The sequence below is a fragment of the Culex pipiens genome, chromosome 2 (assembly GCF_016801865.2).
Source record: "Culex pipiens pallens isolate TS chromosome 2, TS_CPP_V2, whole genome shotgun sequence".
Lineage (NCBI taxonomy): Eukaryota > Metazoa > Arthropoda > Insecta > Diptera > Culicidae > Culex > Culex pipiens.
The window spans coordinates 94,298,297-94,312,521 of NC_068938.1; the positions used below are offsets into that span (position 1 = coordinate 94,298,297).

At 38.3% G+C, this 14,225-nt stretch overlaps 1 protein-coding gene and 9 non-coding genes across 10 annotated transcripts in view; 5 read left to right on the forward strand and 5 right to left on the reverse strand.

Moving 5' to 3' along the window:
* Nucleotides 1-14,225, reverse strand: part of LOC120415489 (mitogen-activated protein kinase 1) — a 147,678-nt gene that overhangs the window by 111,575 nt on the left and 21,878 nt on the right. The gene's annotated exons all lie outside the window — the stretch shown is intronic.
* On the reverse strand, nt 2,073-2,144 carry Trnah-gug (transfer RNA histidin (anticodon GUG)). The gene has a single exon. It is a non-coding gene; the product is annotated as a tRNA-His (tRNA).
* Trnav-aac (transfer RNA valine (anticodon AAC)) lies at nt 2,262-2,334 on the forward strand. The gene has a single exon. It is a non-coding gene; the product is annotated as a tRNA-Val (tRNA).
* Trnav-cac (transfer RNA valine (anticodon CAC)) lies at nt 3,969-4,041 on the forward strand. Its single transcript has one exon. It is a non-coding gene; the product is annotated as a tRNA-Val (tRNA).
* Nucleotides 5,229-5,301, reverse strand: Trnav-aac (transfer RNA valine (anticodon AAC)). Its single transcript has one exon. It is a non-coding gene; the product is annotated as a tRNA-Val (tRNA).
* On the forward strand, nt 5,825-5,896 carry Trnah-gug (transfer RNA histidin (anticodon GUG)). Its single transcript has one exon. It is a non-coding gene; the product is annotated as a tRNA-His (tRNA).
* On the reverse strand, nt 6,029-6,100 carry Trnah-gug (transfer RNA histidin (anticodon GUG)). Its single transcript has one exon. It is a non-coding gene; the product is annotated as a tRNA-His (tRNA).
* Nucleotides 6,219-6,291, forward strand: Trnav-aac (transfer RNA valine (anticodon AAC)). Its single transcript has one exon. It is a non-coding gene; the product is annotated as a tRNA-Val (tRNA).
* Trnav-aac (transfer RNA valine (anticodon AAC)) lies at nt 7,859-7,931 on the reverse strand. The gene has a single exon. It is a non-coding gene; the product is annotated as a tRNA-Val (tRNA).
* Nucleotides 8,050-8,121, forward strand: Trnah-gug (transfer RNA histidin (anticodon GUG)). Its single transcript has one exon. It is a non-coding gene; the product is annotated as a tRNA-His (tRNA).

A 14,225-nucleotide genomic window follows, 5' to 3' on the forward strand; every position in this document is an offset into this window, starting at 1 on the left:
CAGGCTAATTAATTAGCGAAAGGAACTTTGGGTTTTCTATTTTTCTTAAAAAAGGCATGTTTTTTAAATATTCGACTCTTTAAAAGAAGAAAATTTCTGATTTTTCTGATAGAAACTTTTTCTACATTTTAAATTTAAGTCTAACATTCGAAAGAGGCCACAATTAAAGTTGAATTCAAAGTTTTTGAATTACATTCTGAGGGATCAGAATATTTTTTCGGTTATTGTGGAAAAGAAAATAAAATTTATGTTTATACCATTTTGAATATTTTTCAAATATTATGATATCAAAGAATTTACAACACGGCCACAATGTTTCATCGTTGCTAGCCTACTCAGTAAAAATTTGTAAATTTGGAAGATACATTACATCTTTCACGATGTAATATTACCTCGATTTCTACTGAAAAAGTGGCGTTACTATGGAAAAGTGGTAAATTTACATATTTTAGGAGTAAAATTGGTCATTTTTATTGCCACCACAGCAGGAAAAAGAGCGAAACAGGGTTTTGTAGCTTGAGCGCAGAGCGATGTTTATTTGCGACTTGAGCGATTTGACGGTAAACAACGAATGAAAAGAAAATATCAGATGCCGCGCGAAACAAACGTCAAAATAGAAAATACCCGGCACTGAAAAATGCTGAAATCTTGCCAGCAGGGCTGCCAACTAACATTTTTATCTGACCTAACAGATGTACCCATTTCCAGATGAAATATTACAATGATTCTTTTTACTGCACAGTAAAAATGTGTTAATTTGGAAAAGTTAAATTGGAAGGTGTGAAATTAAAAGGTGTAATATTACCATTTTTCTAAAAAAAAACGTGTAAATTTGGAAGCTGTAATTTTGGAAGGCTGAATATTACCTCTTTTATGTTGTAATTTTACCTCAATTAAGACTGAAAAAGTGACATTACACCAGAAAAGTAGTTAAATTACACATTTTCAGAGGTAAAATTACACCTTTTTTCTAACATAAAAGATGTACCCATTCCCAGATGTAATATTACCATGATTTTTTTAACTGTGTAATATTTAGACTGAAAACGGGGCAGTACAACAGCATAATGACAAATTTAACAATTTTTCAGATGGAAAATTACACTTTTTTTAAATAAAGGTGTACTCATGCGCAGATGTAATATTACCATGATTTTTCTTTTACTGTGTGTAAAATCATGGAAACGAATTTATTTATGATGTATTGCTACGTTTCACTCTAAACTGAGGTAAAATTACTTAATTAATGAGGTAATATTAAACCTTCCAATATTACACCTACCAAATTAACATTTTTCACTGTGTTTCGTAAGAACAGCTGTCAGCTTTGTATGGCAAAACAGCTCACGATAGTTTTCGGTTTCCGTAGTGAAGTGAATTGAAAGGTTTGCCTCTTTTGTGATGTAATATGACCTCAATTTAGACTTAAAAGGGGCATTACACCGAAAAAGTGGTAAATTTACACAATTTCTAGCAGTCATTTTTTTTTCCTGTCATAAAAGATGTACTCATTCCCAGATGTAATATTACCATGATTTCTGATACTGTCTGAAATTTGTTTACAGTTTAAATTTTGAGCAACAACGTCAGAACTCAAGCTTTAAATCCAAAATGATAGTGAATTACACTGGATTCGCAATCAAAGGTACACTTTTTTAAATGGTCTCATGATGTTGTTCATCAGCAAGCCTTCTAAAACATTGCTTATTATTTTTAACATTCACACTTAACATTCACCGGAGACATGCTAAATTTGCACAGATTCTATAGGATTTCTTAGAAAAATCGGAAATAACATTTAGAAATGGCTGTATCTCAAAAACTTCAACGATAAACCTTCTGAAACATGATCAAAAGTAGTGTGTAAAGTAAAAACTCATCAAGAGCATAATACATCATTACCTAGAAGTGCATATTATTAAACATGCTGAAATCAGACGTAACCTCTTAAAGGATCTGTATCTCAAAAGTCCAATAGTTTGTTTTTTTGCTCAAGGTATTTTTTTCTGGCCGATAATCAAAACTTATCTGTCAAAAAAGTAGTTGACAAAATAGTACTATCCTTGGAGCACTGCCGTGACCAGGATTCGAACCTGGGTTACTACGGCCACAACGTAGGGTCCTAACCACTAGACGATCACGGCCAATTCGGATGGGTTGAAAGTAGATTGATTTTCATTCAACAAATGAATCAAAAGTGATTTCATTTATATTGTTTAAGATTTAAACTTGATCGAAGCAACAATCATTCATTATCAGTGGTTTCCGTGGTGTAGTGGTTATCACATCCGCCTAACACGCGGAAGGCCCCCGGTTCGATCCCGGGCGGAAACATATATTTTGACGGTTTTATTACGCTTGAAGAAAAAAAAGTGAGTCGTTTATTTTTACTTTTCTTAACCATCACATTCAATTTCCGTCTCAATGGGGAGCCATACCGGATTATATTTGCGGGTCATCAATTCTGCAAAGCCCAATTTTAGATTTTAATAATCCTCCTAACGGTTTCCGCAACCCCCACGGAAGCAGGATTATATTCTCCGGTCCGATCAAAGCTGATTACCATCATCAAAATGTCATTTCCAGGCGCGCACTGGCCAATTCCGCGCGCATAAACTCTGTTTTTCAGGGCAGACAATAGACGCTTGAAGGGCGTTCCGTTCATTATTCCGTGTTTTTTTTTCATGACCCTCTTTAAAATCAGGGCAAGTGTCCCAATGTCGCCCTGGGTGTTGAAATCAACGGTTTGTGTTTGTTACTTTTTTTCGTGCGAATTTAAACCATTCCAGATATGGTTGGTATGGGGACGAATTCATGTCCTCGACCGCAGTCCTTCCAGGAATTCCGGCTCCCATTTCACAACGGACAACGACCGGAGGAGCCATTTGGTTATTTGAATGTGACCCAGAGGCCGGCTTTCATTTGCATCGGTTACCACAGGACGCTGATAGTGAAGGAAATATTTGCAAAACTGAATTCAAATGGTTTTCATTGAAATCTGTTTTTCTTTATTATAAAAAGGATCTTGACTTGGATTATGACAAGGTTGCTAGAATATTTGTTTTTTTTTTTATTTTCAAAATATTTTTTTAAGGAGCAGAGTTGCCAGCTCACTAATTGCATTCGGGTGTCAACTGGCAAACTTACCGGACTTTACCCTACAGCCCAAATCTCACAGTGTTGCCATCAGTGACTGTGATGAAGATGGCCATCGTTTGCGCACAAAACAAGTGAAAACAAATTATCGCTCGATTTCCCGCAAGAGCGACGAAATTGATTGCTTCCCGGATGAGACCATTTCAGGCTCACCACGCGCCAGGATCTTCTGATCTGGAAATGTTTGACAGCAGTCTCGAGTGGCGCTTCAGTAGCACTTTTCACTGCGAAATGAAGCACACAAAAAGGACCATGACAAGTCTGGAAAAAGGACGCGACATCGGAGTCCATCCGTGGGGCGTGTTTTTCTTTTCCAAAAAAGAAAGAAACAATCTCCATTTTGTGACACGGCCCATGGCACCGTCAAAAACCGAAGAAAAGCGAAACAACAATCCTTCGGTCAGAGGACAAGAAACGGCACATTCCGGAACGTCCTGCCACAAAGAGTTTAAAGTGAATAAGTTAATCCATTCTTTTGGTTCGAGAAACCCCCCGAAGAAAGTTTTCCGTCATTTTTCCTCGCCCGAAAATAAATGGGATCATGTGTCTTGTTGTGCATTACAATGAAAAATTTAATGACATTTGTCAACAGCTGTCCCGGGGGCTGATTTGGGGTTGCTTCCGAGCTCCGATAACCCCATTGTGTTAAATGGGGTTAGACAGCAGCGGGTCAGGACATCTTTTTCGAAGAAGAAAAAAAAGGACAAAGACCGATTGTGTGAATTATAACTTAACGGCACGCGAGACCCCAGCTGAAGTAGCAGAAACGTAATCATTCATGGGAAGTGGCATAATGTTCCGAGAAGATATGAGTTTCCGTAGTGTAGCGGTTATCACGTCTGCTTCACACGCAGAAGGTCCCCGGTTCGAGCCCGGGCGGAAACATACCTTTTTAGGTCACAATATATCATAGTTGAGAATTCATGACTGCATAATATTAACTACTACATGGGTAATTCTCTACCAACTCACACGAAATCGGGAAAAGTTGCCCCGACCCCTCTTCGATTTGCGTGAAACTTTGTCCTAAGGGGTAACTTTTGTCCCTAATCACGAAACCGAGGTCCGTTTTTTGATATCTCGTGATGAAGGGGCGGTACGACCCCTCTATTTTTGAGCATGCGAAAAAAGAGGTGTTTTTCAATAATTTGCAGCCTGAAACGGTGATGAGATAGAAATTTGGTGTCAAAGGGACTTTTATGTAAAACTAGACGCCCGATTTAATGGCGTACTCAGAATTCCGAAAAAACGTATTTTTCATCGAAAAAAACACTAAAAAAGATTTAAAAACTCTCCCATTTGCCGTTACTTGACTGTAAAATTTTTTGGAACATGTCATTTTAAGGGAAATTTTATGTACTTTTAGAATCTAAATTGACCCAGAAGGGTCATCTTTTCATTTAGAACAAAATGTTTCATTTTAAAATTTCGTGTTTTTTCTAACTTTTTAGGGTTGTTTTTTAGAGTGTAACAATGTTCTACAAAGTTGTAGAGCAAACAATTACAAAAATTTTGATATGTAAACATATTGGATTTGCTTATAAACATTACGAGTTATCGCGATTTTACGAAAATAAGTTTGGAAAAAGTTACTTTTTGCGAAGTAATATATTCACGTTTATAGTTCAAATGCAAATCTTAAATTCATGAACACAGTTCACGATTACTGGAATTGATTTTTTTTCTGTGCATATAAAATCCAATCACACACCCTCAGATCCCTGCACTTTACTTTTTTAAATTGACTTTGTTTGTAGTGAAAATCTTACTCAGTTTCTGATGTAAAATTGCAATAATCTGTTTTAATGTTTTTGTGTAAAAAAAGTATAATTTTACATCAGAAGCCGGTGAAAACAGCAGTTATTCTACGTAGTTTAAATTTCCAAAACTAGCCTATCATGTTCATATGGTCACATGAATCATTTTCCCATCATCATTTAACATAAAATAACATTAAAAAGTGTAAATTTAAATCATATTTTTTTACTGGGAACCAAAGTAGCAGCTAGTGTAAAAGTGATCAAGTAACATTTTCACTGTAAACATCAGGGTGGTCCACAAAAATATTGCTGTGTTTCCGCCCGGGATCGAACCGGGGGCCTTCCGCGTGTTAGGCGGATGTGATAACCACTACACCACGGAAACCACTGATCGAAGATGAATTCTGCTACAATCATTCGAAAAATTTCAAAAAATCAAACCATCCACATTAACGACCCCCGGGTCTTTTGTGGTCTCTATTGCAAGTTTCTGCTCGAACCTAGGAGTCCGAAGGCTTGAATGGGGAGAGCACCCAAACCTCTTTTTACTCCAAGGAACCTTCCACCCCAGTGTTTGAACTGACGACCTTTGGATTGCGAGTCCAACCGCCGCCAGCGATTCCACCGGAGTAGGCTTGGTTTGGTGTGTTATTTGTACTTATGGCATGGAAACGACTCCTACACCTGGAATGACTTAACGGCCTAACAACCAAGGCCGGGACCGACATTTTACTTCCTCATCCGATAGAAGGTTGCAGCAGATGGGAATCGAACCCAGAATCATCCGCTTACAAAGCGGACAGCGTAACCATTCGGCCACGCACTGCCAAATTTCATAAAGTGCAATTTGGACTCATTTGAATCACTTGTTGAATGGAAATCTTTTTACCAACAACCCTTTCTGATGAGCCGTGATCGTCTAGTGGTTAGGACCCTACGTTGTGGCCGTAGTAACCCAGGTTCGAATCCTGGTCACGGCAGTGCTCCCAGGAAACATTTTTTTTAATCAAATGAATTTGTACCGAATAGATGACAAAAACAAAATAAAAAATGTAGCATTTTTTTTATTCTTCCATTGAACGCAATAAAAAAGAAAGAGCTTCTGGAAGCTCTGCCGTGACCAGGATTCGAACCTGGGTTACTACGGCCACAACGTAGGGTCCTAACCACTAGACGATCACGGCTAACCAGGAAGGGTTGTTGGTAAAACGATTTCCATTCAACAAGTGATTCAAAATGAGTCCAAATCGCACTTTATGAAATTTTTCGAATGATTGCAGCAGCAATCAACTTCGAGCAGTGGTTTCCGTGGTGTAGTGGTTATCACATCCGCCTAACACGCGGAAGGCCCCCGGTTCGATCCCGGGCGGAAACAAATTATTTTTTTAAAAAATGGTGAAATACTACGGTTTACACAACAGTGAAACTATTGTATGATGGAAGGGGCTGAAAATTTGCAATTTCACGACTACCGAGTTTATTGACGGTCATCCCTCCTATAGCTCAACTAGACATTTTGCACACCTGTCCATTGCTGTGAAGCGTTTAATATTCCACGTCTCTTCCGGTGACGTTCAATTCAATATACTCGATTACGTTATGAAAGGCAGGGAGGACAGTGTCCAACGAGCTGGTAGAACAGAGCTGTCAATTCAGCCAGTTTGTCAAGTGGTACGGTTCTTGAAGCGAAGTGTCCCCCACATCCTGGCTAGTATAGTACGGTCTAGTCAGAGGTCCCTCAAGACCCATTTAACGGTTCTTCGCTCGGATGGTTGACAACGGTGAGTCAGCTTTTAAAATTATTTTTTTCCCATCATCAGGATATTTCCACTACAACCTTGTTCCCGCTTTCTACTCTCTACCTATCGTTGATTATGATGGATAAATGCGGTACCGCCAAGGTACATTGGCACTGATGACGGGTGGATCCAGTGTGACGGAAGGACCATGCTCGTGTTCTGATGGTCTTGGAGTTGGAGGAGGGGGTGGGGGTTTGATAAGCCACCATGTCATACCGCGATGAGCTGCAGCCCAGGACCGAGCTCCGAAGCGAGCGAGATTAAATCAGAACCGTTTTATGCACTGTGTCGAACATTGCCAAGTGACGTAAGCGACATTAAAAATGAAAACAGCGTTTTGACGAGTTGCCTTATTTTAATATGGCGCTTACGTCGCTTTATAATATTACGTCAGTGCAGTCAGTTTGTATGTATTTTCATGCTCTGATAATATGATAATGATGGTAACGATGGTGATTATACACATTTGCCAACTATTCGACGGTGGGGGATATTAAATTGGAATACACCCCGTCCTAGGAGGAGCGCAAGCGAATTTGATTGAAGCTGTCGGCAACGATGGCTGGATGAAGTTTAGCGTCCCGCTGGGGAAATTGTGAAGACCCGTCAGTTTCATGGGATATTCTTTTCGAAAGAAAACGTTATTCTTCTATGTTTCCTATCCATTATGCATGATTCGTTTTATGTGATCTCGGATTTTGTATGGATGAGAATACAATGGAAATCAAAATATTGGCATGAAAGAATCGAATTATTGCTTCTTTTGAAAAAGCATGATTTCGTCGTGATCGTGCTATCTGGTCGCACTTTTGGGCCATATTGAGTTGAAAACGTAGTTTCGTGCAGCTCTCAATGCTTCACCTTTTGATTTTCACAGATTCCAAAAAATCGATTTCAATCCTGAGATATTCAACGAAACAAAATCGATCTGATCGTACTATCTTGACACACCCTGCAAATTACTGTAAGTGCGACAACTGGATAAAGGGATTTTAGCCAGAACGCGTTTGACACACGTACATGCCCGACTACTGCAAACATATTTTATTATAGCTCGGGACTTCAGCAACCAAAATCAAAGAAACTTTGGGAAAATGCACAGAATGGTCATATAGGCTTCTCTTTGAAAAAAAATATATATATTGTTTCCGCCCGGGATCGAACCGGGGGCCTTCCGCGTGTTAGGCGGATGTGATAACCACTACACCACGGAAACCACTGATGAACGATGGTTGCTACTTTGATCAGTCAATACACTTCAACATGTGCAATTTGGATCAATTTTTTGATCATCCGATGAATAAAATCTTTTCACAAGCAACCCCACCTAGTTAGCCGTGATCGTCTAGTGGTTAGGACCCTACGTTGTGGCCGTAGTAACCCAGGTTCGAATCCTGGTCACGGCAGTGCTCCAAGACTTTTTTTGCCTGCTTCTGTGAAAAACTTAATGTCAAATTTAAATTTACCAAATCAAATACAAGGTTATTCTCCAATCCGAATAATATGCTATTGAGACATTTATACGAACATGGACAGCAAAGTGATATCAACAGATAATTCCACCATGAATCATCGTCCACACGCCGCAAACACGCGTGTCACCACGTGGCAAATCTACGTGACAGTATTCTACCGCCCAAAGTGCGGCAACGACAGGAACCACAACTCCCGCAACCGTTATCTAAGACATTGCAATTAATACCGACGACGGCGCGGGGGCGGCGGAAGCAATCCGGTTCTTCCGGCTCCGGGTTGTCAACGGATTAATCGCTTTATTAGCATTGGAAAGCGCTAAGCCGGCCGACGACAGCATCCACACGGAATTATCGGGCCTTCGTGGTGGCTGAGCTGCGAGTTGAGCTTCGACAAACCCAACACAACGCAACACCGGTTGACAGTTTGATCCTTTGAGCTCCCGGGGAGGGGGTGTTGAATCGAACTCTGGTTGCGTGGGAATTTAAGTCTTGGTCTTGAAATACTCTCTCGCCACAGGATTGGGAGATTCGATTTTTGCGCGGGCCTCCACGCATCAACAAAGTCGGGAAAAGTTCCGGTGTGTCGGAGTGGGAGAGGTTGTACCCTGCTGATAAATCGCCGAATTTATGTCCGCAAATACGTGTGACACGTTAAGTCCCGCCCCGTATCTTCCCCTGAGGAAGAGGTCGACGAACAGTGAAGATATTTTCTCTGAGTGCACAGTTAAAACGGAAAGAGAACTAGGTATTCTCCCCGAAATAGATTTTTATTTTTATTTTTTGCTTGGCTTGAACATTGTGGAGGCTCGAAAAAATCTGTATTATTTGGAGTAAGTCGAAATTTTCAAAAAAGTATGATAGTTTTGCGCTCTTTAAACACGCATGGACAATCGCTTTTTTGGTGCCTTCGGTATGCCCAAAGAAACTATTTTGCATCATTAGGTTGTCCATATAATTTTCCATACAAATTTGGCAGCTGTCCATACAAAAATAATACCTGAACATTCAAAAATCTGTATCTTTTTAAGGAATTTTTTGATCGATTTGGTGCTTTCGGCAAAGTTGTAGGTATGAATAACGACTACACTAAAAAAATTGATACACGGTAAAAAAAATTTGATTTTTAATTTCACTTTTTGTCACTAAAACTTGATTTGCAAAAAAACACTATTTTTTTTTCATTTCTGAAGTTTTAGGGTTGATGCCAACTTTTCAGAAATTTCCAGAATGGGCAAAAAATCTTTGACTGAGTTATGAATTTTTGAATAATGTACAGATTTTTTCAAAAAAATCGAGATATTTGCCACAAAAAAAATTTCAACTTCATTTATTGATGTAAAATCGAATTTTCAATCAAAAAGTACTGTAGTGAAATTTTGATAAAGGCTTACGAAAACAATATTTTCAAAAAATGTATATCAAGACTAACATTTCAAAAGGGTTAAACATTCAATATTACGCCCTCTTGAAATGTTAGTCCATATTAAAAAAAATTAAATATTTTTTTCGAAAAGATCAGAAAATTTTACGAATGTTTCATATTTTGACAATGAAAATCGGACATTAGTTGCTGAGATATCGACATTAGAAAATTGTGGGTTTTTTGGGTGAGACTAAGAAAACATCAATTTTCCTGTTTTTAAATCTTAGCAACTAAGGGTCGTATCAACAAAGTTCAAAAAAGCAAAGTATAGAGAATTTTCTCAGATTTTCAAAAATATTTTTTTCAAGAGTGGGCAAACATGGGCACTTATTTTTTAAAATGAAAAACTGCGACTATTTTCAAAAAAGTTACCTAAAAATGGCTATAACTTGAAAACGGTGCACTTTTTCAAAATTTCAAAATTCAAAAGTACTTTTTGATTGCAAATTCGATTTTACATCATGAAGTTGAAAAATGTTTGCGACCAATAATTCTATTTTTTTTTAAAATCGGTATTGATTCAGAAATTCATAACTCTGTCAAAGATTTTTTGTCCATTCTGGCGTTTATTGTCCCCTAAAACATATCAGAAAATGAAAAAAATAAAAATAGTGTTTTTTTTTAAATCAAGTTTTAGTGACAAAAAGTAAATTTAAAAATCACCAATTCTTTTTACCCTGTATCATTTTTTTTCAGTGTAATCCATATCCATACCTACAACTTTGCCGAAGACACCAAATCGATCAAAAAATTCCTTCAAAAGATACAGAATTTTTAATTTTCATAAATCATTTTTGCATGGACAGCTGCTAAATTTGTATGGAAAAGTATATGGACAAACAAATTATGCATAATGGCTTCTTTGGGCATACCGAAGGCACCAAAAAAGTTTCAGCCGGATTAAAAAATACAAAAATTAAAATAAAGAAAAGGACGAATTTCGTAGAGAATTGGTCATGCATGAAAATTCAAAAACCTGTATCATTTAAAGGAATTTTTTGATCGATTTGGTGCCTTCGGCAAAGTTGTAGGTATGGAGAAGGACTACACTGAAAAAAAAGATACACGGCAAATGAAATTTGTGATTTTTAATTTCACTTTTAGTCACTTTTTGAAATTTTCCAATCTTTTCGAAAACAATATGTTAATTTTTTCAATCAAAACTAACGTTTCAAAAGGTCGTAATATTGAATGTTTGGCTCATTTGAAATGATAGCCGTGATTTTAAAAACAAAATTTGAAAAATCTATACCTTCATTTAAAAGAAAATATTGTTTTAAAGATATACTAATAAAGAATAGATATTTTTACTTGAAAGTGTATGACAAGGCATTCAAGAGATCTGGGAACACTGCCAAGATATCTCAATATATTTCTTTAAAATATTCCAACATTAATGTTACGTCATTAATGGACTTTAACCAACTGTAGTTTTTTTTTCTGTGCAGGCTTTTCTATTTTTATAACTTCCAAACGAATTGCCCCTTTTTCCATAGCAAATCACTCGGGAGGTTTGGTTTCGCGTGACAATGTCACTACTTACGACGATGGCGGAAGGGATCTTCTTGAGGCAGGAAAAGGGAGAAGGGCTCGTCGCCAAGGATACAAGCCCCACAAGGATGATATTTTTCTTCGCCTCCAACTCCAAGATGCGTGATTTATTTGGAAAAGCTTTTATATGCCCCTTTGGCAGCAGTTGCTTGGCTGATGACGTTGTCAATTTTTCTCCATTTTTTCGGCCATCAGTCATCAGGACCTCGGCACAGTTCCTAAAATGGCGCACAGATTTATCTCGTCGGAATGACATTGTCATTGTGGTTGATTTTTTTGTGGAGATTTGATTGAAGATTTGGGGACCTTGATCTTTCTGATGGATTAGGTTTGAGCAAAGTGTAAATCTCTTGGGACTCTGCTAAATCTGTTAAATATCTTTCGATTGCTAATTCAGTTAAACTTGTTGCTTAAACGTAAACGATTCAAGCCAAAGGCAGCTTTTCGAGAAAAGGAAACACAATTTTCAAAAGCAGTGTCCGCGTCCAATGATGGACACGCTGTGAGTTGATGTGCGCCAAGCTTAAAATGGCTGACAGGACAACTTCCGGCCATGTTTGCGTCCAGCCCATGAGAGATAGAGAAAGCCTAAACTCGGTCCGTGTATGATAATTTGAGAACGGTGGAGCCACCCCCACCTCGACCTGACCTGTTAATACCCCTCCCAGCATGTTTGCAAAACAACGGAAAGTTTTCCGAATTTTCACAGCGCGCTTTTTCGCACGGTGGGACTAAATTGTGGAAAATTGAGAAAAAAAAAGTTTTCGAAATATGGCAAAAAGTGATAATCTCTGTTTGACATAAAAAATAACCAATTTCACAAAAAAAAATGCTTTTTCAAAAACACCCACCGTGTTCTCCCATGACGCAACCAGTGTGGGGACGGATCAAGTTGAAATTCATGATATGCAATGGAAACCATGCTGCGAGCTCGTGTACACACGCCGATGACATGGTAAGCCTAATATTATTTTCGACAGAACCTCGCAGCAGCAGTATGAGGATATTCAAGGATTCAAGGTTCACGTCGTCGTCGTGATAGACAGATAAGTGAATATTTTTCAATGTCATTGACAACGCAGGCGGGGTTCGGATTAGGGGATGACTTTTGATTGAGAGTAAAAGAGTTTCATTATTTGGCAATGCTTTCATACCGGGAAAACCCCTCTTACGAGAGAGAACTCGTTAATTTGAAATTACTGAGGCGGGTCTTATGGTTTTGATGTCAATGTAACAGAGTAAATTTGGATAACAGTCACAATTAAAAAGCTATTTTTGCGCAAAAATGCAGAGTTGAAAAAAGTATTTTTCCAAATATTTACAAATAGGGGAAGGTGGGGCAAGACGACCATATGGGGCAAGAGAAACAATCGCTTGTACGGCAGTAATTTCTACAATTTTGATTATTTCCAGTATGAGGGATTGTTGCTAACAGGCAATTAACTGAATCTACTACCACATAACCGCCAAAACGACGTAAACGCCACGGGGCATAAGATTGAATAAAGTTTATTTCAAAACCATTGTTTTCTTATAACATTTGGGAAGTACAAAATAAGGCTTAGGGTTCGTTTTAAGGCTCATTTTATCAAAGTGCTATTTTTCCTAGATCAGTAAAGTCCCTTCCAATGACTTGCACCTATTATAAAGTATGATTTAACTTTTGGTTATTTTTGTTGAGAGCTTTTATTAAATCATGTTCAGGAGGGGCAAGTGTACCATATAATCTAATCTAATCAGACCCTAGCGCAGCCAATCTTTCGAAGGGATCCTGGAGAGTGCCTTAGGTTAGATGACGCCTAGCACTCTTCTTGTCATTTATTAACATTTGTAGTGCGCCATTGCATTGAAATGCATTGAAACATCACAAGCATTAAAGCGGCCAGGCCTACTGCGTAAAGCCGTATCGCAGAGATGACTCGTAATTGTGTTGAGTTTGAGCACTGAGTGTTCGAACAACAACACAATTCTGAATCGACAGGGGAGGAAGAAGCGTGGGGACACACCACCATACGCTCCGAGAGTTGGTTGTATTCGTTGGGAGCACCATGCTAAGAAGGTTTGGTACTCCGGGACCCTCTGGGATGGGACATAGGGACGTGGCGTTACATCGTGCTGCCATCTGGTTTTTTTAAGCGCAAGAGTGGAAAAGTGCTGAGACATCGTTTAAAAATAGACGGCGTCCTATCTTGCCCAGCAAAATTAAGTCGATAAAGTAGTCGGTTTCGATGAGAAAAAGTGGAAAACGTGGTCTAAAAATAGCGACGCCATCCCCCTATTGTATTTCCACGAATGCCCTGGACACTATTTGCCGTGGTTATAGCGCCACAACTCGCTCTCTGTAACAATATTACTAATACCAGTCCACGCTCACCAAGTCGTCATGGCCTGGTGGTTAGCATTTTTGCTTACCAATCCAAAGGTTGGGGGATCGAACCCCGCCTCGAGCGACTTTGATTTTTCGTTCATATTCATCATTTCAAATTTATGTGTTCTTAACTTTCTCGTTGGGAGCAGATGGGCATCTAACCCAGAACCATTCGCTTACAAAGCGAACACCGTAACCAGTCAGCCACGGCCGCTCCTGAGGAGGGGCAAGTGTACCATATGGATTTTTAGTATGGAAAGAATACGAATTGCTGCAACAACATATTTTATTGTGAAATAAATACATAAAAGTACTTGAAAACAGATAAACAATTGTTAAAAAAAATGTCCAAACAAAATATAGTGATATCACGAAAATTGACTATTTATCATCTTAGTAATAATTTTTTTTTGTAAAAACGATCAAATTTTTAGTAAAATATTTTTTTTAATCTAAAAATTAAAGAAACGTTTCAAATACATTCTAATCTGATGTATCTAAGTGATAACAGTTCAATTGTTAGCAAATGAACATGTTGTTTCATGCAATGTTCCTCTTGCCCCATCGGGTTGTTCGTCTTGCCTCACTAGTTGAGTAGAACATACGGAAAATCGAAAATTTTAAAATCAATTTTAAACATTATTAAATAGGATTTTTTTTAAACTTGTTCTACACAAGTCTCAGTCAAAACCT